Raw genomic sequence first — 21,626 nt, 5'->3', positions numbered from 1 at the left:
AGGGCACCGGATAGACATTCACTCACTGGAAGCTAGGAGCTGCAGTTCCGCTGCCATTCAACACTGAAGGAAAATGTCACAGAAAAGAAGACAACGTGCAGCCCCATGGTTCAGCGAGGCCTCCCTGAAGATCTCCTCCAAGCCATCCAGGAAACACGAGAGGTGCTGTTTCCCCAGAATGACAGCAGGAGGCCCTCCTGTCTGACCACGGAGGTATCAGTGGAGGTTAGCACCCGTGGGGCCCAGCACAGAAACGCCTGGCATTGCAGGAAGAGGATGAATGATCTGTTGAGTGCCATTCCGCCAAGGTAAGTGCACAGTCTACTCAGTGCAAATTGACACTCATCAGGCAGTCTAAATGTACAGGGATGTCACACAGTGTTGTAGCACTCACCAGCAGATGGGACTTCTGCACTGAATGCCTGCCAACTACTTCATGCTCTCAATCTTATATTAGTTGCAGGACAACCTGCTTCTTAATTATTTACTGGGCAAGGCTCAGCAGCTGGTTTAGGCATGCATGCTGCTGAACTGGTCATGCTACCATTGGGGTGGCAATCAATCCTTCTGTCCTTCTGCAGCAGAAGAATGCCCATAACAAGCGGGAGCGCTCCCAGACTGGAGATGGAATTCTGGACATTTGAGTCCTCACCCCATATGAGGAGTAAGCTGTTGAGCTAGCTGAGGAGGAGCAGGACCATGCCCATGCTGAAGGCGAGATAGAAATGCCCCAGGAAGCCAATAAGGATGCCTCCAGTCTGCTGTCATCAGATGCGCCCACAGAGTGAGACATTTATTTAATTAAGGACCCTGCTTAGTCAATCACTAAATCTTTATTTTCTCTATTTCAGGTACCAGCAAGAAAAAGCGGAGGCCATCAACTCAGACCAGGTTCAGCCCCAGTCCCAACTCCACATCTGACGAGGATGCCTCAGAAACCTCCGAGGATGCCTTCAGAACCTCACGGCGTTCACCTGCACCCTCCACCAGCGCAGATACACGTACCTTGGTGGGTGCACATTCTAGAATAGGCTCGGGCTCACAATCTGGTGAACACATCACTGACACAATTCCACAGCTGGTGGAGGAAGTGTCAGTCGAGGTCTCTGACACTCGGAGGACTGCTGGTGACCAGGCCCCTGCTTAGCCCTAAGCATATGAACAGACATATTAGGAGTAGACGTAGGCAGACCTCAAGTCTGCTCTGCCATTCAATAACATCATGGCTGATCTGATAGTGGCCTCAACTTCACACTCTGCCTATCCCCAATAACCTTCGATTCCCTTGTTAGTCAAGAATCTATCTACTTCTGCCTTAAAAATACTCATTGACCCAGCACTCTCCACTGCTCTCTAGGGAAGAGAGCTGCAAAGATTCAAGACCCTCTGAGATAAAAAAGTTCTTCTCAACTCAGTCTTAAATGGGAGACCCCTTATTTTTAAACTGTTTCCCTGAGTTCTAGTCTCTCCCACAAGGGGAAACATCCTTTCAGCATCCACCCTGTCAAGTCCTCTCAAGATATTATGTTTCCATAAGATCACCTTTCAATCTTCTAAACTCCAATAGATAACAGGCCCAGCCTGTCCAACCCTTCCTTGTAAGACAACCCCGCCTTCCCAGGTATCAGTCAACTGAACCTTCTCTGAACTGCTTCTAATGCATTTATATTCTTTCTTAAATAAGGAGACCAAACTTGTACACAGTACTCTAGATGTGGTCTCACCGATACCTTGTACAGCTGTAGCAAAACGTCCCTACTTTTATATTTCATTCCCCTTGCAATAAATGACAGCATTCCATCTGTCTTCCTAATCACTTGCTGTTTCTACATTTTAGCTTTTCCTGATTCATGTACCAGGACAAGCAGGTCCCCCTGTACCTCAGAGTTCTGCAATCTCTCTCCATGTAAATAATATGTTGTTTTTCTATTCTTCCTGCGAAAGTGGACAAGTTCACATTTTCCCACATTACACTCCATCTGCCAAATTTTTGCCCACTCATATGTCCTTTTGCAGACTCCTTATGTCGTCTTCACCACTTACTTTCCCAGCTCTCCTTATTTCATTTGTAATAAGAGACATATTGGAAATGCAGGGAAACATCAGCCAGATTTGGCAGAGGACATGGCGGACTGGACCGAAGGCTGGAGGAGTCCCTCCACATACTGTCTGATGTCATGGCTCTGGCGTGTGAGCACTTGTCTGCCACCATGGAAAGATGGTGGTTGCCTTAGAGATGCAGGTCCAGCAGAACGCAGAGTGGCTGCCGGATATGTGCTCAGCCCTGCACTCCATCACTCTAGCCATGGGTGCAGTGCAGCAGTGGCTAGGCAAGAGGGGAATGGGACATCTCAATGTTCCTCCATGCTTTGCTTCCCCTCAAGGAGTCAGGGAGGTGCCATTGGGCACTCACAGGGAGGAGGAGTGCCAGCCAGGCATGCTGGGGGGCTTCATCCCAGGACACTCCAAGGGTGCCCTGCCACTCCACCTCTCCTCTGCCAGTGACCCCATTCGTCTCCAGCAGGCCAGGCTGAGTGGGATGCACCTGCACCTGAGCAGGAGACCCTTAGCAGGCTGGGACCCTTAGGATCTCAGGCCATCAGAAGATGCCCGCCAAAGTCATTAGTCAATGGGGCATAGCAGTCAGCAGGCTGCCTCCACCTCAGCTGCAGATGTTGGAGCTACACCTAGATGAGTGGTAGGCAAAGAAAGATTAAGAAGTATTGAAGGCATATGAGTATAGTATTGTACTACTGTATATACTTTTTGCACTTGTAAATATGTATTCAATTGCACTGTTTAGAAGTTTCCAAGATTCCATCTTGCTGTTAGTTGCTTCAATGGTTGCGAGCATTTGAGGGTCTGGAATGTGGGCCCCCATCAGAGTCTGATAATGAACTCCTCTCACATTATCACATTGGTTACTCAATAATCCCACATATGTATGATTAAGCCATCATTTATGAGTGTGCTGTCTGGCCATTCATCATGCAAGCCATTATTTGCAGCTCACCATCTTCTGACCTCTGAAAATGTGTTCAGCAAGGTCATTACACCTCCTGCTGCTGTTGTCCTGATGTCAGATGTGGATGGATGCCACAAGCATTTGAGGGGAGTTAAACCTGCTACATGAATGGCAAAGAACACCGTAGATGCACTTTCAGGGCTGAGACACTGAAGCTCTACACTGTCGTCTTAACAGTAGAAAACCAGACATTGCCCTACATGTCTGGAGGAAGCTGTGGTGGGCATGTCAATCATTAATGGCCTTCCTTGGTGATTTGTCATTTTGAGCTAACATGCAGGTGAAGGCTGCAAGTAAGGAGACAACCAGAAAATTAGCCTTGATGCAAGAGGGATTTGAGCATAGCGTTTAAGAGCTGTGTGTCAGAAGTCTGTCAGATCTCAAGTGGACATTTGTTTGTCCTACTCATCTCCTTATCAAGGGTGGCAGTAGACTTTGCGTAAAGGTTTGTAACCAAAGTGCATTGGACATCATTGAAGGACCGGGGTTTTAGTACATGATGTGAAAGAGAGTAAAATGGGCCTGTGTGCTGGACGGTGCCGAGGACTGTGAGGCTATCCATGTGAAGCATCAGAAGCTGTAACAGACCTTTGCAAGGCCCATGCAGGAAAGAAGTTTACCTTGGCTGGGGTGTCCATAATGACGAATCACAGTTTCGCGTTAATGCTAAGGCTACTTAGAACTGAGACCTGTAGGAGACTTTGTGATTGGAGGGTCCAGAGTGGTTGCACCTCAGCAACCCATAGTGCAGGTGAGGCACTCTCAGTAAGTGGACTCCAGAGTTACCTCGAAACTTCTCGGCAGGATAAAGATGTCAAGAAATATGGGTTTACTATGAGTGAGTGGCGATCGGGGGGCAGGAACATGATCTTCCCCCATCAATCTGCATGAAGGAGCGATCCCGAGGGGCCAAATGGTGTTCTCATGCTGTTCTTCCCAGTGGATCCGTGTATCTGGTTCTGTCTGAAAGAATACTCTGCCAGGCCCCACTTTGGAAGCAGGTTTGAAGATAACATGAGTGCATCCCTGCCAAGGTTAGGTTTGATATTGCTTCCAGGTTGCTATGCACATGGACTTTGTGAGGACATGGGTAAAATCATAATTCTACTTACAGATGCCTGAGGTCGTGGGAGAACAGAGCGCCAGGGCTCTGCATATTATAGTAGTTTATATTGGAGGATGTAAGCATCAAACCACCAGCAGGGCAGTGGGTAACTAGTGCAATTAATTCCACTACCATAAATCAAGGTATATGAGAGACAAATAATACCTGTAACCAAAAATGTGCTGGGTCTTCCAGCCAGCAGAGGATAGAAAACCAAAAAGTTAAAGAAATGTGTCGGCAGCTTACTCTGCCTGGAATCCGGCAGCTATCAAATTGGCATGGGCCTGTCTGACATGTTCTACCCTTGCCATGGCCTCTGCTCAGTGACAGCCTGGCCCTCGTCAGCTCCAAACCCTTCACTGTCGTCCTCATCAGAGGAGACATCTCGGTCCTCCTTGTCTCCCTCAGCCAAGACACCCCCCCTTTGTAGTGCTAGTTTGAGCAGGGTGCAGCAGACATCGATGATCCAGGACACTCCTTGTGGTGTGTATTGGAGAGCCCGACCTGAGTAGTCCAAAACACCTGAACCTCATCTTTAGGAGGCCTATTGTCTACTCAATCACAGACCTGGCGGAGGCATGTGCAGCATTGAACTTCTCCTCTGCAGACTCTGCGGATGGCAAACTGGCATCATCAGCCAGGTCTGCTGGGGTATCCCTTGTCCCCAAGGAGCCAGCCCTGCATTTGCCGAGGTCCTTCAAAAATATATGACACCTGGGAGTGGGTCAGAATGTAGGTGTTGCGAGAGCACCCTGGGAACCAAGCACAAACATGCAGAATTTGCCTTCTATGATCATATATGAGCTACACATTCAAAGAGTGGAACCCTTTCTACTGATAAATGTGACTAGCTGTTGCCAGGGACCTCTCAAGGCCACATGTGTGTCCTCAATAGTGCCCTGTGCTTGTTGGAAACCTGAGATTACTGCAAATCCCAATGCTGTTGCAGCCTGGCTTTCAGGATCCAAGCGAAATTGGATAAATTGGTGCACTCTCCTGAACAGATCCTCTGTTACCTCCCGTTTGCACTTGTGTGTGGCTGGCTGGGAGATGCCGCACAGGTCCCCAGTGGAGCCCTGGAAGGAGCCACTGGCAAAGAAGTTTAAGGTGGTAGTGACCTTCGATGCCACCGGCATGGGATTCTTTCCAAGTCCTTGTGGCTGCTGGTCATCGTAGAGAAGCTTGAAGATGTGTGCAACCACAATCTGGGATATTCAAAAGTGCCTCTGGCGTTGCCTTTCGCTCATTTGTAGATAGCTATCCTGCCTGCGATACACCCGTGGTCAGGCCATTGCCCGCTGTTGCAGTGGGCCCTGTTCGCCAGCATCCTGAACTTCTTGAGGCCCTGCTGCCTCTTGCTGCTCAGGCCATTGCTCCTCCTGGCCCTGTGCCAACCTGCAATAGGTGCTCCTTCTCCTTATCTGGATGAGAGCCAGTAGAAAGGCAGGATTGCTTGGAACCTGCATCGTCCACCCCTCAGTGGATCTGTGAATGAATTGAAGTAATGAATGTAGTGAGCATATTCTTTACAGGTTTGCCTCCATCTCGGAACCACCAAGCCAGTGCTAAGCCCCATACCTGGCTTCTGTCTAGACATGGCATCCCCATCCCACCCCTTCCAGGAGAAGGGCATCCTGGAGGACCAAAGATGGGTGTTCCTCCTGTTTATACATGACTGCACATGGAGACATTGCTCTTTGATTGGGGTGATAAAAGCCATGTGTGAGAAGCGTCCCTCTGACTCTATTCAGCTTGCCTCCATTACCCTCAAGACTCTCTATAGAGACTGTTGCCTTGGTAGCAGAGAAAGGCTAATCACATGTCTAATCCCTTGTCAGGCATGACCATTCAGCTGGGAGGATGGCGCTTTGGAGTCGGGAAATGGCTGCCATCCGCAGCCATGCCCCTTGGAGGCATCCGACTCCCTCCCTCCTTTCATTCCTGCCTCTGACAGCAGCAGATGGCAAATAGCACAGAATGAATGGCAGCTCCTGACCTTGCTGGGATCTCAATGCTATGAGACCCAAGAGTCACAAACACAACTGAGCATGGTTGTCATCCAGTTGCCTCATGACTATGAGGGTGTTGCTTTAGTTGGCCAATTGTACTAACCTTGAACTCCAGCCACTCAAAAAGACGCTCCTCCCACTTCTAGGTATCACAGTTTTAAATTGACAGTCTTGCATTGTTACTGGAAAAATGGTGCATGTTAGTTTTGAGTTTCTCTCCAGTGCCTTCTACCCTCCCCCTCAACCTCCCATCAACATCCCCCCCATAACCCTTGAACCACCCAATATCACCATTCTTCTCCACTCTGCCACCCTTCAACCCCACCCCCCCCGCCCCATTACCCTGGATTATATTATCATCCACCTCTGCATGCATTCTCTCCCCTCTGAGCCTATACCCATTACTGTCCCCATGCCCACCTTGACCCTGGCCTTTCCCATTATCTGAGCCACCTGTGCAGTCCGCTTCCATGACAGCCGCCACCCCCTGCTTAACCTATCCAACTGTTACCCTGGTCCTGCCACCCTAACACATCCCACTCCCCCATCTTACTGTGACTGTTCCTTCCTCTGCCCTGAACCCTCAGCTCAACCCCCAAGACCCCACCATCGATAGCACTGAACCCACCCTCTAGGATCATCTCTTTCCAACCATCCTTGCCTGTAAAACTCCCTCGCCCTTCCAGCCACAGGGCCCCCAGACTCAACATGAAAGGCCCTTCCCAGCATCCCACATTTCTGCAGCCACGCATTCCCTCACTGCCTCTCTCCCCTTCCCAGACAGTCCCTTCCTTCCCCAAATGCTCTCCTCCCCTTCCCTGGGCAGTCTCTTCCTTGCCCGGACACTCTTTTCCCCCTCCCCCAGCTTAGCCTGCCTCGTGTGCCCAGCCTCCAGTCCGCCTTTATTTTTTTGAAAAATATACTTTATTCATAGAATATCTGAATGAAAATTACAAAACATTTCTAAATGGCCATCACAAAAAGTGCAATCATATTCAACTTTTACACATGGATCATGAGCTGCTTCAATACAATCAATGAATATTACAGTTATTTCAATGTGGTCATTACAGACGGTGCGATGGGATTGGAGTTATCGACATACATCATGTTGCACTCTGAGGTGCTTCAATACAATTAAAATACATTTAGTATTCACTACATACATTCATTGTGAGTCGTACAGCCCGAAGGGTCTATACAATTCCCAGCCCCTCAGTGCACTGTGGCAGAAAGGTCTTAGACAGCGACCTTTCCCCATTGCGCTTTTGCGGCGGCTGCCCCAAGCTTTAGTGCGTCCCTCAGCACGTAGTCCTGGACCTTAGAATGTTCCAGTCTGCAACACTCAGTCGGGGACAACTCTGCACTGGAAGACCAACAAGTTTCGGGCAGACCAAAGAGCATCTTTCACTGAGTTGATGATCCTCCAACTGCAATTGATGTTTGTCTCGGTGTGTGTCCCTGGGAACAGCCCGTAGAGCTCAGAGTCCTGTGTCACAGCACTGCTCGGGATGAACCTCGACAAAAACCGCTGCATCTCTCTCCAGACTTTCTTTGCAAAGGCACATTCCACAAGGACCTTGCTTTGAGCAGCACTTGTGGTCATCAGTGCCAGGCTTCGCAGACAGCACCACATCACTTTTTAAGGGGCTCAGGAGCAGGTCTTTACCCACTAGACCAGCCATAAGGTAGGGGTGGCTTTTCAATGGCTGCAGGTCTAGGGCTTGCTTGGGGAAGGGGGAGAAGTGGCCTCAGGAAAGGAAAGAGGCTGCAGGGTGAGGGCTGTACTGGGGAAGGGAGGTATCCCAGGGTGTGTGTGGGGGCACGGCTTGATTTGTGCAAGTAGCCGCAAGATGGTGAGGGCTGAGGAGGCAATCTCCAGAGGAGATGAGGCCAGATGGAGATGTGAGAGTGAGTGGTGATGTCCCTTGAGCTGGCAGTGAGTAAGATGCCAGTGAATGTGTGAGTTTAGAGTGGTGAGATAGTTGCCTTACCCTGGTAGCACGGATGAGATCATTCATGGCAGCATCGGTGGAGAAGAAATCAGTTAACGTTTCGAGTCTTCATGACCTTCTGCCGAAGGGTCATGAAGACTCAAAACGTTAACTGATTTCTTCTCCACCGATGCTGCCAGACCTGCTGAGTTTTTCCAGGTAATTCTGTTTTTGTTTTGGATTTCCAGCATCCGCAGTAGCTTTTAGCTTGTTGAGATCATTCATCCCCTTTCTGCATTGGATGGCCAACCTCTTCTGTGCAGCATTGGCACTGATCATTACTGCCATTGCCTACCAAGCTGGAGTGGTGAGATTGCTGGACCTCCTGTGGCCAGAGCAGGGGTAGACCGCATTATGGCGGGCGGCCATGGTATCCAAATAGCGTTCCAGGGACGCATCACCGAATCGGGGGTCTTCTTGCCTTTTGGACTGGAAGCATTGAGAGGTGTGCACACGGCCACACTTTAAATATGGCACTTGGCGTGAGAAAGTAGCGAGGTGATGGCATGGCGGGCAAATGAGAGCCCGCCTGCCAACCTGCCTGCCATCGAATTGTGTGTTTCCTGGGAATGCATGAATAATGAGGCGGGATTGGGATGATACGGCGTGAAAAGTGGCCATTGCAGCTGATGGGCAAAATGTTCTTTTTCCTGCCTGTTACCGCACTTAGTGCAAACCCAAGACGATTCTGTCCCCTGTCACTGAAAACTGGACAGTGAGATATTTGTAGGGTTATGCAGCTATCATTAAAAAAAAATGGACTCAGCTAAATGGCAAAGGTATGGCAGAATGGAATAAAACTGGAATATGTTATATTTCTTCATGTTAACGGGAGCTCAACATTGGACTAGTTTGCACAGCTTGTTGTATTTCAGTGGGGCACAGCACAACAGCCACAGCAATTACCACAAGGATGCACTGTCTGGGCACTCAACAGTAAACTGTTTGTCCATTGTTGAGACATTATTGCTGATTAATGTCATGTCATTTAATGAATATTAGTATCGTTTTAGTATAGCTGTAGCACAGCTGAGTAGTCTAACAGAATTAGTATTTATGCTTTAATGTTATATAACTAGTAATGGAAGTGGGTTACATAGTACATTAAACTGTCTAAACTGCAAATAGCACACATTTCCGAACAATGGCCCTTTTGTGAGGTATATCATTGTGTTTTGTCTTCATTGAAAGAAATATCCTGTTTATTCTCTATGAACTATTAAATCTTAAATTTAATTTTAAAAAAGTACGTCACTATAAGTGTTGCATGTAGACTGTGGATCAGAGGTCCATGAACGATTGAGAAAACAGGATTGAGGCAGAATGGAGGGGGAACAGAAGGAAGGAGTTGGAATCTACTAAACAAGAAGCCAGTAATCAAGCAATAAGGAAGCCGAAGATGATAAGTCTGAGGAGAGAGCAGTGGACCAATGCTGGTGCTCTGGTACATGAAATGGATTGGACACGTTGGAGGGCCCTGTCAACCACACTGGGTGGGAATCCTCAGTTGAGGGAAAAGGAAGACATGTTGGAAGTGCTGCTGTAGAAGGTTGCATCATTGGAATAGATGCAACAGAGATGGAGAAACTGGAAGAATGGAGTTGAGGCCTTACAGGAAGCAGGGTGTGAGGAAGTGTAGTTGAGATAGTTGTGGGAGCCCATGGGTTTGTAGCGAACATTAGTAGACAGCCTATTTCCTGAAACGGAGTTAGAGAAGTCGAGGGAGGGAAGAGGCAGAGATGGACCAGGTGAAGGTGAGTGAAGGGTGAAAATTGGAAACAATGTCAATGAAATTTTTCAGTTGATGGCAAGAGCAGGAGGTGGCACTGGGTGGGAATCCTCAGTTACAGTCATCAATGTACCGGAAAAAGAGATAAGGGAGGGGATCTGAGTAGGACTGGAATAATGAATGTTCCACATATCCCACAAAAAGGCAGGCATGGCTGGGACCCATGCAGGTCTTTGTTCTTCCTGCGCCCCCCCCCACCCGCCCCTGCTTCCACTGGCTTAAAAGCTCCTGCAATTTTATCTTTCTTCAGTTCTGATGAAAGGTCAACGACTTGAAACATCAATGCTGTCTCCACAGATTCTGCCTGACCTGCTGAGTTTTTGCAGCATTTTATGTTCTTATTTCAAATTTCCAGCATGCAAAGTATTTTGCTTTTGTCTTGATTTATGTTCGTTGTGCTTATTTTTGAAAAAAAAATGTGGTTCTTGTCTGATTTGTTGCTAAATTCCTACAGATTGGCTTATTTGAGTGCCCTCACTCACTTGCAAACAGTTTATTTAGTGTACACCAAAGTTGTTGGTTTTGAATGAGAAACTAGATGATCCAGATACCTATTTTCAACTGCAGTATGTGGACTCCCAGATTGCTGATTGATGCCCCTCGGCCCAGATCTGAGAGGTAAAAGTTAACTTGACCAATTTGAAGGCATATTGGCACATGATTTAAGCACTTGACCATATGCATTTTTAAAAAGCATCTCTGACTGCTTCTGCCCCTCCCATAGCTGATGCTCCCAGTTTCCATGCAATGCTTTTTTTGCTTTTCATTTTTGATCCACTTTTCTTGCTTCTTTGTTAGTATAAAAAGAAAATAGTCATGCAGGTGTCATGAATCTGCCTTGGTAGACGTGAAAGATATTCTGACACAGCAACAACAAAGGCCTTAGATCCATCCAACATCAATTTCTGTACTAAGGCACTGTTTACTACTCTTCTTCTTGATCGCCTGTGGACCCACAGCCTCAGCTGCCTCACTTTTAAGTACTGATCTGTTAACTGTAGAAAAACTAGAGTGGCTAGTCCACTCCAAAACAGACATACATTTGGAACGTGTATTTCCCAGATGAAACTCTTTGGTTATTTTCATAAAATTACAGTAATTGGCATAAATTCAATTTTGGGTGACTGGAGAATCCAGAAACTGTAGAAACCCTGTACGTCGATGTCTCCAAACCTACATTGATTACAGGCAGTTACTACAATTACTCTCACAGCAAGCACTAAGTGCATCATTATCACAGTCACTGCTTCTTCTAGGTTCACAGGTCAAACAGTGATTGACTGAAAAAAGTTCATTACTGACAAACAAAAAGTATTTCAATAATAAACTGGATAAATGGCTGAAGTATACAGTATCTACATTATAGCATGCAGTTAATGTTTTTGGTAGTGTTATTCAAATGAACCAAATGAAAAAATGGCAGACAAAAAAACTGGAAATCTATTTTTTCCTTTCAAATGCCATTCAAATTACAAAGTTTTTCATAATGAACTCTGAACAATCTGTAAACTACTTTAATTATAGTAATATAATTATGGGCATTGCATTGGCACAGCACTTTATAACAGCAGCTCCCATGCTGTAGTGATGGGTGGTAGGTTTCTATCTATGATCTCCTGCACACCATGGTCCTGGGACTGTTTTATCGGGAGAAAGTGAATTATCATCATACATGACCCCAGAGGACCAGAAGAAGAAGACAAAGCTGCACACATGATGACTAAATTTAAGGACCTAATTAGAGTTCTAGGTTAAACTTACTGGAATTTGGATGAAACAAGGAAGGTGAAAAGAACCAAAATGCATTTAAGAAACAGTATTCTCTACACGACAAAAAGTTTAGTGGTGATGGATATTTAGCGCCCATGCTGAATGTAGGGTGGATACTTAGAGTTGTGTTCCTAATTTCCCCACATGGTGAGTTGCTGGCTTCTTCTGTTCTTTTTAGGACAAAAGGCTCCAAGGAAGCTCAGCTTTCTTCATTAAGGGATGTTCAATGGACAAGTCTTTCCAACAATAGAGCAGTATCAGTAGGAGGCCACAGAGTGAGATGGCATCCTTTCAGTAAGGAACTATAGACTTAAAAGGAGAAGTGAAAAAACAATTGAACTGGGCATTTTAAAATATTAAATAATATTGGAAATATATTTTCTTTCCTGTGTCTTTGCTTCTTTTAGTGATAATTTGGTTGGAAATGTTGGATGAAAATGACAATAATTCTTCTGATCTTTGAGTTGGATTTACATGCCATTTAGCTGACAATTCTAACATTTGACACTTGGCCTCTTACAGTTATTCTTTATCAGTGGGTAACATTTTTCTCTATAGGCTTTGACTAATGGGTTTCCCCAGTAATCATTATTTTCAATCCTGACATGTGAAAGCAGCTGAAATGCAGGTTTCTTAGAAATCTCAATATTGTCATATTCATTTTTTAAAAAAATTCTTCAATATAACATTGTAGGGTTTGGGGTATTTTCCCTGTGATTCTTTCCCACAAGGGCTGCATTTCGTTTGTAGAGAATAATTGTAGCAGTGTTATATCATTACATTTCATCCTGCGATCATTGTGTTATATGACAGTGTGTAAAGAAATATTAAAACTATTATTGCTTTTAGTGGAAACCTGCCAACTGTCACATAATACCCAAGCTCGAGCATTATGGTGGAGGGCAGTTCTTCAAGTGTTTATTTACATAGGATGTAGAAAACAACACTTTAACTTAAGTAAGTTAATGCAGTATAACATTTTTTTTCAATCAAGGGATGTGGCTTTGCTGGGAAGGCCAGCATTTATTGCCCACCCCTAACTTTTTAAAAATTCTTTCATGGGATGTGAGCATCTCTGGTAATTAAGGTCCGCACAATGGCTGCCCATCCCTAATTGCCCTTGGGAAGGAGGTGGTGAAATACCTTCTGAACCATTCCAGTACATCTGGTACACCCACAATGCTGCTAGGAAGGGAATTCCTGGTTTTTGACGTAGTAACAGTGAAGGGACAGCAATATAGTTCAGTCAGGATGGTGTGTGGAGTTCTCACGCATTTGCTGCCTTTATTCTTCTATTTGGTAGAGGGCGTGTGTTTGAAAGGTCGAAGGAGGCTTGGCAAGTTACTGCAGTGCATCTTATATATGGTACAAACTGCTGTCACTGTGCGCTGATGGTGGAGGGAGTGAATGTATAAGATGGTAGATGGGGCAGTGATCATGCAGGCTGCTTCGTCCTGGATGCTGTTGAGTTTTTTGAGTGCTGTTAGAGCTGAACCCATCCAGGCAAGTGGAGTGTATTCCATCACACTCCTGACAGGTGCATGTAGATGGTGGGAAGAGTTTGGGGAGTCAGGAAGTGAGTTACACACCACAGAATTTCCAGTCTCTGACCTGCTCTTCTAGCCACAGTATTTATGTGTTTGGCCCAATTAAATTTCTGGTCAATGGTGATCCCCAGGATGTTGATGGTTGGAGATTCAGCAGTGGTAATGCTGTTGGAATGCCAAAGGCAGATATTCTATTGTTGGAGATGGTTATTGCCTAACACTTGTGTGGCATGAATGTTCCTTGCCACTTATCAGCCCAAGCCTGAATGTGGTCCAGGCCTTGTTGGATGTGAACACAGACTGCTTCAGTATCTGAGGAGTCATGAATGTACTGAACACTGTGCAATCATCAGTGAACATCCCCACTTTTGACCTTATGATGGAGGGAAGGTCATTGATACAATAGCTGAAGTTGGCTGGGGTCTAGGATGCCACCCTGAGGAACTTCTGCAGCAATGTCCTGGGACTGAGATGATTGACTTCCAACAACTATAACCATCTTTCTTTGTGGTAGATTTGAATCCAGCCAGTGGAGAGTTTTCCCCCGATTCCCATTGACATGAATATTGCTAGAGCTCCTTGATACCACACTCAGTCAAATTCTGCCTTGATGTCAAGGGCAGTTACTTTCACCCTCACCCTTGGACCAACGCTGTAGTGACATTTGGAGCCAAGTGGCCCTGATGGAAACCAAACTGATCATCAGTGAGCAGGTTATTGCTGTGTAAGTGCTGTTTTGATAGCAATATCGATGACACCTTCCATCATTTTGCTGATGGCTGAGAGGAGACTGGGGTTGCGGGTGCTCGGGGGTAATTGATGGGATTGAATTTGTCCTTTTTTTGTGGACAGGACATACCTAGGCAATTTTCCACATTGCTGGTTACAAGCCAGTGTTGTAGCTGTACTGGAAGAGTGGTGTGCTCTAGCTTTACGGGAACTATGTGGTATGTTTGTTTATACAAGATCTACTGCTGCTATCAAGGCTCAATTATTTACAGCATGTAGGTGGATCAACAGAAGCTGCTCTGGTTATATTGCCAACCAGCTCCATAATGCACATATCAGCACACATAAGCAAGCAATTTAAATTTGTTCTAAAGGTCACAGGAACCAGCTAGAAGTGGGGCTGAGGTGACAACCTTTGAAAAGAAAATGCTACCTTGGGCCTGTTAAGTCCAATTCACTTTCAGTTTGGTCATTATTGTTGGCAGGATAAAACCTAATGTCTTCTTTCTGTGTATCTCATTGGACTGGATTTTATGGCCCCCTGTTGTGCATGTTTTTGGCGGAGGGGGTCACATAAAATACCCTGGGTGGCTAGCCCACCACCTTCCCACCCATCCCCTGCTGACCCCCATAATGCACTAGGTGGCCGGGTGCTGAAATCGGCAGCCTGCCTGCCATATTTAAATGAATAATTAAAGGTCAATTAGACTTGTTAGCAAGCCTATTGACCAGGATAGTATGCTGCCCACACCATAGTACAGCTGGTGTAGGCAAGTGAGCGGGAGCGGGCAGGCTGTTTTGATGAAAAACAGAGGGAAGGAAGGAGGTGGCACCTCATTCGGTGTGCCCTGATGCCAAGATGTCACATCTCCTTCCTGACTTGCTGCCTGCCCTCTAAAATCCAGCCCCCACCCCACCTCCTCCCTTCCTGGGCTATTGGATCCCTCCCCAGCCTAAAAGCCTGAGACTTACCTTTCTGTGGCAGCTATTGCTCTTCCTTGTGCTACTTCCTGCAGTCTCAGCAGTGGCCGCTACTGTCCTCTGCCACTGCTAGGACTGCTAGAGCTGCTGGCTGATCAAATTGGTTGGCAGCTCTCAAGGGCAGGACTTTCTTTCGGCTGTGGGAGGAAAGTCCCACTCTCGGCTAGCTTAGACCGCCCCCAGCGTGTTATGGCTGGGGGGGTGGGGGGGGGTGGGGGGTCGGCCTTCTTTCTGGTGTGGCCCCCCCCCCCCCCCCCCCCCCCCCCTTTTTAAAAGCCAGCCCATTGTTTTTTAAAACTGTTCAATTCAGTGGTTTTTCAACATTACTGTTTTTCTTCAAAAAAATGAGCACCGTGTCCATTTGCAATATTGCCAGTCTTGCATAGTATACAGATCCATTTCAAGTTTTGTATCTGACATTAACATCATCTGATTGAGGACCCAAGTAATAGGCTGGGGACAGCAAGAATAGGTTGCCATCTAAGCAAATAATCAAAAATGAAGTGGATGGGAAGAGCCCAGTTGAAGGTTGTTTGAGGCTTTTCACCAATCTGCTTGAGTTCTTTATTTGTCATAATTGTGACCTACCACCAATTTATGTCAGGGTATATCTGAATTGGAACTGGTCTGAGCTGTGCCTAGGACCAGGTTGCACCTATACTGAATTGGAGTGCATAATATGAACAATTGGTAATGGCAAACTAATGTTGGTTTTGGGTAATTTGAAGACCAATCCAACAATTTATCTACCACTACAAATGTGAAATAATCTAAACTGGAATACACTGAAGCTGCAAGGTGCAAAAGGAATCTCGCTACTCGGTGCTTTAGCTTTGTGAATGTTCAGAGGAATGATACCGATCACAAAAGATATCAATGCAAATGTCAGAATTATTGCCAAACTTCTACAAAAGGGCTCCATCAAATTGAACCGGAAGTCTTAAGTCATTCTGCCCTACACTGCCTCAAAAGGTGCCATGGCCTCTAGTCAGTCCATTCAAAATGAGAAAGCAGACAGTATGTTAGTATAGTAGTGAGGAGCATTCTAATCTCAGACAATCCATAATTAAATTAACAGTGGCATGAAGATGAGCTTCCAAAAGTTAAATTAATGTACAGAGGAAATTTATGAGGATGTTGTGAGAACTAGAGAATTTTAGTAATGAAAGTTTGGATAGGCTGGGGCTGTTTTTGGAACAAAGGAGGCTGAGGGGAGATTTAACTGAGGTGTATAAAATTGAGTTAGAGTGGATAGGAAGCACCTGTTTTCCTTAGCAGAGTGGTCAATAACCACAGGGCATAGAGTTAAAATAATTGGTAGAAGGATTAGAGCAGAGTTGTGGAGAAATGTTTTCACCCAGAGGGCAGTGGGGGACTGGACTACGCTATCTGAAAAGGTGTTAGAGGTTGAAATCCTCATCATATTTTTAAAGTACATGGATATGCATTTGAGTGGATCAAGAGTTGGAAAGTGGGATTATGGATCTCTCTTTAGCTAGCACAGACACAATAGGTCAAATGGCCTCCTGTGTCACAAACATCAATGATTCTATGAAATTGGTAGATCTTTAACATGAAGAAAAGTATTTAAAATGGCTATTTGCTGACGCGTTGATCTATTATAAACTGCAGACCACAGTAGGTGTTGCTATGTCTCACTCGGCATACTCTTCCTCTCATTGTGGATCAGGTACATCCAGAGATTGGGAAGCAAATTTTTTTATATGCCTACATTTCATTTGTTCTCTTGATTTGGTTCCTAAATAGTGTTATGATAACTTGTTAAGCAAAGCAAAATTCAAAATCAATTATCTTATTTTTGTTGATTTTTAGTGAAATTGTGTGGGTTTGGCTCAGGGTAAGTGTAATCTAGTGAGTGTTTACAAAATCTAAAGAACTGAAATGTATAAAGCTGCTATTCAAAACTGATTTCAAAGCAGCTGAATAAAAAAAAAATATTCTATAGGGTAATTTGCTGCAATTGTTGATATATTTGAACTTTAGCCATCTGTCTCCTAAGGGTACCTGGTGTTTCATATATAATGGCCATTGTTTCAAGAAGATAGATGCTTGTCACTTAGATTTGTTTGCCACTGTTGGAATTGAGTTTAGCCAGTTTCTATATGGCCACTGGTGTAGTATAAAATTAATTCCAACTGGGTGATATGCTAATGAGAAACAGTATACATTGGTATGGTCCTTGGCAGATCCCCAAGTTGTTGGTGAGATCTGGTTAGGAATCAAAGTTTTAGTTTAAAGCAGACAAAACTTGAGATTCGAGTCACTTGCTCAGCGAAGAAAGCCACAAGATCCTAAGGGTTTTAAACAAACAGAATTAAACTTTATTACACAAGGTCAGAAAGATAAAACAACTTACAATATCTATCTTATACTCTATGAGGTACATGTGAATTAACAAGTCTGCTATAGTTGGACACATCACACTACACAATAAATGACAGATGCGACCCAAACAGATTCCATGGGTTTCTCAACAACCAGATGTTAGTCACACTGTGAGTCAACCAATCTCACTGAAATTCATCACTTCCACAAGGGTTTCCAATCTTCACCTTTGAAGATCCAATCTTGGAATTCTCTCCAAAAGTCTCTCCAACTCAGACAGCTTCAATGACGGCCCTCCTGGCAGAGTTTGAACGTCACCTTCTGAGATTCCGTTTCTCTGGATTTCTGAGTAAACTCAAACACCAAATCGCAAGCACAATTTCAGCTCTTCAGCTGTACCAAGCAGAACACTACTGCTCCAAAGGGGTGCCTTTGCCTCAATGGCCCGCAGCATGGAGTCACCAACTTTCAGTTACCTTAGCTGCCTTCTTGGATCTTCAGGGTATCTCATGAGCCCTCTTCAATTACCAGACTTAGATGACATCAACAGTGGCCCACCTCCAGGGATTCAATCTCACCTTCCGAGATTCCATTCCCCTGCATCTCCGAATATACGCCCAAACACCAAATTACAGAAACAACTTCAGGTCTTCAGCCACGCTGAGTAGAACACTACTGCTCAAAGGGGTGCCTTAGTACTGTGCACAGTTTTGGTCCCCTTACTTGAGGAAGGATGTAGTTGCATTGGAGGTGGTTCAGAGGAGGTTCACTAGATTGATTCCAGAGATGCGGGGCTTTTCTTATTAGGAGAGAGTGAGCAGTTTAGGCCTATACTCACTAGAGTTTAGAAGGATGAGAAGAGATCTAATTGAGGTATATAAGATGCTAAGGGGGATATACAAAGTAGATGTGGGGCGGATGTTTCCCCTTGTGGGGCATTCTAGAATGAGAGGCCATAGTTTTAGGCTAAGGGGTGGTAGATTTAAATCAGAGATGAGGAGGAATTACTTTTCTCAAAGGGTCGTGAATCTGTGGAATTCACTACATCAGAGTGCAGTGGATGCCGGGACGATGAATAAATTTAAGGAGGAGATAGACAGATTTTTAATTAGTAGTGGGTTGAAAGGTTATGGGGAGAGGGCAAGAAATTGGAGTTGAGGCCGAAATGAGATCAGCCATGAGTGTATTGAATGGCGAGGCAGGCTCGAGGGGCTGAATTGCCTACTCCTACTCCTAGTTCTTATGTTCTTATGTTCTTTGCCCCAACGGCCCACTTCACTTAAAGTCTGTTGCCCGCAGCCTTTTCTCTAACTTGAAGCCCCTTTCTCTGCTCCTCTCTTTTAACTGTAGTTAACTGGGACTTGTTTCTGTCCCGTCTTTGTCCTTTACCTGGGACGTCTTTTTATAACCTCTCCCTGTCCCCCTCCCTTGTTCCCTGCCTGGGACACTTCTTGGAACCTCTCCATGTCCCCTCTCCTTTGTTCCCTACCTGGGATATTTGCTGGCCATGGCGGCCCGCAACCAGTCACCTGACCCGGGTTTTTGTGCCATTTTCCTTAAGCGACTGGGCCAGTCCTTGGCCCAAATAACTTAAAGCTGCAACTCTGCACATGTGCAGCCCGCTCCCGGTCTGCTCATGCATGGAAAGTCTGAAGACTGTCGGGACTTGGAGTTTCCAACCTCTGTTTGCGACGAGCAGCTAATATGGCTTTCATAACAACATCATCACAGAAAGTGATGCAATGCCTCATGATCTTGCTCTCTCTCTCTTGTACAACCTCATGATAAGATGTAGCCTGCAGTAACAGATGTCCAAATAAAATTAATATTTTCCTTACTTCAGCAGACTCTGTAAATATTCTGTGTGAACACAATGAGACCATGAATGTTATATAGTGGCAGCGAGTGGAAGAATAAGTATGGGAAAGTCTCTGCCATTACCGGAAAGCTTTGAGCGGGTTGCAGGTCTCAACCAAGCAGAAGCATGGCTGAACTGGCACAAAAGATTTATCACATATCACACCATGCCGGACCTCATGGTGAAGCTGAACAGCGAGCAGGTCAGTACTGCTTGGCTATTCTGTGTGGCAAGGGATCAACGAAGAAAAAGTTATGTGCAATGAAGTAATAAAAGAACTTGATGCCTACTTCAATCTGCAAAAGAATACCATTATCAAGCAGGCTACATTTAACAAGCATACCCAATGACGAGGAGAAAATATTGATACATTTGTCAACGATCGGTATAGACTTGAAGAAAACTGTGAATGTGGCAGCTTGAAAGATTAACTAATCAGGGACAGAATTGTTGTTGGCGTCTTGGATGAAGCATATCTGACCACTTGTAGTCAAGAGATGATTTAAACTTAACAAAGACAATTGAACTGAGGAGACAAGCTGAAGTCAGGAAACAAGGTCGGGGTGACAGGGAGAACCATATTCCAAAAACAATTGCTTTTAAAAGCAGAGAGGTGTCCGTACAAAAGCAGGGGAGGTAGGAAGAAAAACTGCCCCAAGTAACTGTAATCGGTGTGGTGGGAAAAAACACAGGCATGAAATTATCCCACCAAAGAGGCTGAATGCCATTTTTGCAGAAAGAAGAGTCACTTCCAAGCTTTATGCTGCAGTGAGAAGCCAGAATAAGCAATAAGAAAGGCTTTTGAAAGGTGGCAAGATCCATGAAGTAGAAGATAACAATAACATTGAGATGCCTTTCCTTGGAGAGATCCAGGAACCAAGCAGATGCACCAGGTTGATGATATCCTAGAAGAGGGAAACTAAACATGCTTCAAATTAGACACAGGTGCAGCAGTTTTCATTCCTTTTGATACTGAACTGTGGTTGGGGAAAAGTTCTCTTTAGCCACCAGGCCAAGAGATATAGAACTCAAAGTCAACGGATAACTGAATACAACCCTCCAATATAGAAAGAGAAAAAACACTGAAACCTTATGTGTGATCCTGAACCAGAGTTGTTCACTCTTAAACAGGAACGCTTGTACCAGCTTATATCTGATTTGCAGAGTAGAGGAACTGGAAAGCCGAGAAGATCGGCCTAAACACTTCAGAGATGAATTTCCACAGCTGGACTAGGAAACTTGAAGACAGCCTACCACATCACACTACACACCACACTACATCCTGAAATGAAGCCAGTGTGCCTTTACACACAGAAAAATGCCTCATCCACTCTAGCCAAGAAGGAAATTGACTCGGTGTTGAAGCACAAGCTGGTGCTCGGTGATGGTTCCAGTGCCAAAACCCAACAAATCTTTCAGAATTTGTGTAGATCTTACACAGCTGAACAAAGTTAAACGTGAAGTTCATCCTAAGTCAGCTGTGGATGAGAGCTTAGCAAAATTGGGGAAGTGTTCAATCTTCCTGAAGCTGGTTACAATTAGTGGTTTTCGACAACTATCCCTCAATAAAGAGGCTAAGTTGCTCACAACCTTCATTACACCGTTTGAGAAGTTTTGTTTCAGCAGATTACCCTCCGGCATCACATCAGCACCAGAAATCTTCCAGAGGAGACTGTCAAGTATCTAGAAGGACTGGTTGGAGTTGTGTTTCACATGGATGATGTCCTGATCCATGGACCTACTCAGAAAGAACATGACACTAAGAGTGCAAGCTGTGCTGCAATGCTTAGAGGAAGCAGGAGTTACACTGAACAACAGATGTGAATTCCATGGCCGATTGTTAAGTTACTTGAACATATTGTGGATGCATCCGGTGTCAGAGTTGATCCACAGAAGACAAGAACAATCTAGGAATTTCCATCTCCTTGCAACTTGACTGAGCTCTAGAGATTCAATGATATGGTTAACCAAGTTGCAGAGTTCTTGCCCAACCTTGCTGTCATCGATGAGCCACTATGTCAGCTGTTCAACGAGACAATACGGGCTTGAATTTTTCAGATGGTGGGGTCTTGCTTCCCACCATCTGAAAAGTCAGCAGGGAACACAACCCACCGAGTCCGAGTGCCCCACAGCCATTTCATGCTCAAATGAGCGCTTAGTGGCTGCAGACGGGACTTCCGCTCCTCACTTGGGAAGAAGTCCCATCTTAGAGAGTTGCCGGCCAATTTGATTCTGTCCACTGCAGCGCTGCAGTGGACAGAAGAAGAGGATGTCAGAGCCTAAGTCTGGGGAATGGAGGACCAGGTAAGTTCAAGGGGTCCTAGGGTGGGGAGGATAGGGAAGGCCTGGGGGGGTGTAAAGGAGGCGATCGGGGTCTTGTTAGGTGCGGGGGGAAGTGGGGGGAGGTCCAGAAGCGACCAGACCTTAAGTGGGGGGGTGGCGGGGGAGGATCATCCAACTTCAGAAGGGAGGC

Source organism: Cetorhinus maximus, chromosome 19, assembly GCF_964194155.1.
Source record: "Cetorhinus maximus chromosome 19, sCetMax3.hap1.1, whole genome shotgun sequence".
Lineage (NCBI taxonomy): Eukaryota > Metazoa > Chordata > Chondrichthyes > Lamniformes > Cetorhinidae > Cetorhinus > Cetorhinus maximus.
This window is presented reverse-complemented; position numbering follows the sequence as displayed.